The sequence below is a fragment of the Pavona decussata genome, unplaced genomic scaffold (genome assembly GCF_977016875.1).
Source record: "Pavona decussata unplaced genomic scaffold, jaPavDecu1.1 SCAFFOLD_219, whole genome shotgun sequence".
Taxonomy (NCBI): Eukaryota; Metazoa; Cnidaria; class Anthozoa; order Scleractinia; family Agariciidae; genus Pavona; species Pavona decussata.
In genome coordinates this window covers 357,749-361,683 of record NW_028145624.1, presented here as the reverse complement: position 1 = coordinate 361,683, position 3,935 = coordinate 357,749, and the positions used below count along the sequence as shown (strand labels likewise).

The following is a 3,935-nucleotide window of genomic DNA, read 5'->3' as shown; positions in this document are numbered from 1 at the left end:
ATCTACATACGGTGTGTTGAATAATTTTAAATAATAATTATAATAATATTAAAAAATTTATATGGCACGAGTTTCCTTAAAATGATCAAGTGCGCTGTAAATCATAGGAAATAAGACTAATCCTAACAGACATAAATCTACAATGGTTTCAACAAAACATGTTAAAATAAATAAAAGATAAAATCAATAAAATTTAATAGAAACCAACTTGACTTCAATGAAAAGCTAACTTAAAATAATGTGTCTTTAAAAGCTGATTGGATCGATCAACGTTTGCCTTGTTCCTTACTTCTAACGGCAGTCCTTTCCATATCCTCGGTGCCACTACTGCAAATGCCCGATCTCCTTTTTTGTTATACCTCCAGATTCTAATAACAAAATACCATCATTTGATGGAAGGCTGTAGCCGGATTTTTTCTTGACATGCACTAGATCACAATGATATTTCAGTGCAAGGGCATTATGTAGATTTATATAGACTGATCAGCTTGTTCAACCCTCAATCTCCTGGTCATAATAGGAAAGTACACTGTACTTCCTGTATACTAATGCAATAATTTATTAATGAAAAAATGTTCCAATTTGCAGACTACATGTACATTAATCTGACTAGTATATGATACGTATCTGTAATGACAAATACTTGTACAATCTTTAAGGTAGTAGCATAGGTTTGTAAGTGTAGTAAGTACTGTTAGTATTGCAAATCAAATTGTTATTATTGTAAGTAGTGTAAAGTATTGTAAACACTGTATTCTGTGGCATATAAAGCTAACAAAAATTTCTGGAAAAAATGTGAGTAGTATATCAATGGCAGAAAGGTATCATATCAGGTTTCACTGTTGTTTTACTCTCAATTGTTTTATTATCTATATCTTTCCACTTGTCATTCTTCCCTGCTAGCAGAGGCTCTCTTCCTGGAAAAGTGGAGACTACCCAAGAGACTGCACGGAGAATGGAGAGGCGGATCGAGTCTATTGAACACACACTGGCTCTCAGAAATGTCACCTTGGCTGATTTAGAGGAGTACATTAGACAACAGGAGTTAGCAAGCTATGATGGCCAGTTAATATGGAAGATCACTGAATATGCACGAAGGCGAAACGAAGCCGTCAGTGGTCAGCAGGTGTCTTTCGACAGCCCGTGCTTCTTTACTAGTCGCTATGGCTACAAGATGTGCGCACGGATTTATTTGAACGGAAATGGCATGGGACGAGGAACGCACATTTCACTATTCTTTGTTGTCATGCGCGGACGGTATGACGCATTACAAGGCTGGCCATTCAGACAGAAGGTCACTATTACGATGTTGGATCAGGGTAATGTGGCACACATGACCTACACTTTAAGGCCTGACCCAAATATTCCAACATTTCAGAGACCAAGAGGAACAGCAAACATCGGAAGCGGGTTCCCTCTATTCTGCTCTCTTACTGAAATGAACAATCACGCTTATGTGCGTGACGACTCCATGTATCTAAAGATAACTGTGGATGCCGTGGGAACCATTGAGAACCTGGTATGTTTGTATTACTCGATCTACCTCGCACGTGTCCAATACTGTTTAATTCAGGGATCACTTTGAATGAATAAATTCAACACAAAACGTAAGTGGACAATGAGCACATTTAAGCTAGCCTGCGAACAAGCTCTCTATTAGAGTAAGCCGCGAGAGGATTATTACTATATCCTTTCACACCTGACCTAATAGAGAGCTTTCTCGCAGGCTACAAAGAAAGAGAAATTTATCAGGCAGGCTCTTTAAGTGGATTGGTACAACCATCAACATGAAATTCTATCACATTGTTGGACGAATTTTTTGTTTGAAACAAATTTCGGTACAGATTCACGTATAAATGTTTTAAGCTTGTGCATACTCCAACAGAAATCGGCGCAAAAGTTGTAACTTGTAAGTTGGCCCATGCTAACTGATCAGGCCGATAAACTCCCGTTATGGGTAAATTACCATTACTAGCGTTTGAGATTATTTGGAAGGTGCCGTTTCGTCTCTCCCCTGACCATCCTAGCATGGTTAGAGCTGCAAGGGGTACAGGACTGTAGCATGCACAACTCCAAGGGACACAAGGGTATGCAAGCTTGTCTTTACTTTCCCTCGATTTAATAAGCTGGTGTCATTTTGCTTTTAAATTCCCATGTAGGGTAATCCACAAGCACGGGAACTGAGGCGACTGGAAGAATGGTTTGCCTTTAAATATGGGCAGTTAGAAGAAAAGGTATTCTGATTTTTATGTGCAAGTCACATTTTACGCCATTTTTCAATATTTCAAAAGAGCAAAAAAAAAAAAAAAAAAAAACAATAACTAAAGTGTAATTATTCCGCCGTAAGTAAGCCTTGAAAAAATGTCTAAAAGAACGAAAAAATTAGTGGCAACAAATACCTTATAGAAGTGTACCTTAGAAGTGTTTTGTTACAATAATGCTGTACTAAAATATTTTTCCAGTACTGTTAATGTTTTAGCTTATTCTGCAAATGTACCTTTTATTAAAATAATAACACCAATAACAGCAGGAAAAAAAAGACAACAACGTGTCGAGAATGCTGCTTTGTCAGTGCATAGCATGGGAGAAAGAAAGATAGTTATTACTTCATTGGATTCGCGAGTTTAAAAATGTGTTCAAGGAATTCTGAATTTCCATACACATATGACATTACAAATAGCACGCCGGTTTCTGTTGACAATCACTGTTTGAAAACCCTCGAGGAGTCGTACCACTATTGGAGACACTGCGTTAAGGGGGTTGGTTTCTATAGAGACTGTGGTGCTGTGTCAGTTAAGAGTGGAAGCTGACTTAAATGAGTTTCTGTAAGTGTCGAAGTATTTAGCGCTGTAGTGCTAATTGGGGACACTATAAATCAATGAAATAAATATACAAACTGAACATACATGTAACATTTTGCTAAAAATCCCAAATGGTGGGAGGAAAACCAGTTGGCTATTTAGAAGGCATGGCCTTGGATTTGAAAACGGGGCTACCGTGAAACAAATCCAAGTGGTCAGAGCGGGACTTGAACCAGGGGCTGCTTCCGGATTCCGAATCCGGCGCCCTAACCACTCGACCACGCTGCCTCCCCAACAGCGTTGCTAAGGAAATTTGGCCACCGTAAATAGATTGGAGCACGGACGTTTCGAGCACTAGTCTTTCGTCAGTTAATTTTGTGTGGGCATGTTTTCGGAAGAAGTTCTATTAGAAATTTTATTGTATTCTGAATGATTTTGTTTTTAAATGTACCCTCAAGTTCACGTTGTTTGTAGAGGTTGTTAGAGCAGCTGTTGTTTTGATCTTGTTCAAACGTCAGTTTTTTCCTAATCTCTGTTTATCTTGTGTACTTTAGATGTTGGCTCAAAAGGATTATCTCGAAGCTGAGATTCAACGAGTAGCTGACGATTTCAGAATGGAATGTGTGCTGATCCTGGATGAAATTGATGTCCTGCGTCGCCAAATGTTGGAACAAAGGAGGCGTCCACAAGGAAGAGGTCCTCAGGGAGGCCAGGAGGAAGGCCGCCTATAATTGGCTTACTAATCGGGACGCTATTCTAAACAAAACATACAACAATCTTTAGATAGAATAGACAGTCATATAGAAAGCCATATTTTTGGTGAAATTCGTCCATGTACTAACAGCATTTGTATGCTAGGTTTAATTTCAGTGAAGTTTTTGGAACTTTTCTGTGCGTTTGTAAGCCGATTATGGGTAACTGTACAAGTCGCCATCTCTTTCGGTACGGTGGATTGCCAACATCCGTTTGACGAAAAAATGTCACAAAAAACTGCGGACCGAAATTTGCCAAAATCGCTCTCTGTACATTACTAGGCACTGGGTAGGGTCTATGAATGAAGCGTATTATTCATTTGATACCTTAAAGGGTCTCGGAAGCATTTCCAATTATCATCGCAAAATAAGTCTTGTAAGT

The 3,935-nt window shown here is 38.8% G+C and overlaps 1 pseudogene across 1 annotated transcript; it reads left to right on the top strand.

Moving 5' to 3' along the window:
- Window positions 1-907: 907 nt before the first annotated feature.
- On the top strand, window positions 908-3,532 carry LOC146459369 (TNF receptor-associated factor 2 pseudogene; annotated as a pseudogene). The gene is made up of 3 exons (XR_014857912.1): window positions 908-1,519; window positions 2,160-2,234; window positions 3,356-3,532. The product of XR_014857912.1 is annotated as a TNF receptor-associated factor 2 pseudogene (transcript).
- The last annotated feature ends 403 nt before the right edge of the window (window positions 3,533-3,935 follow it).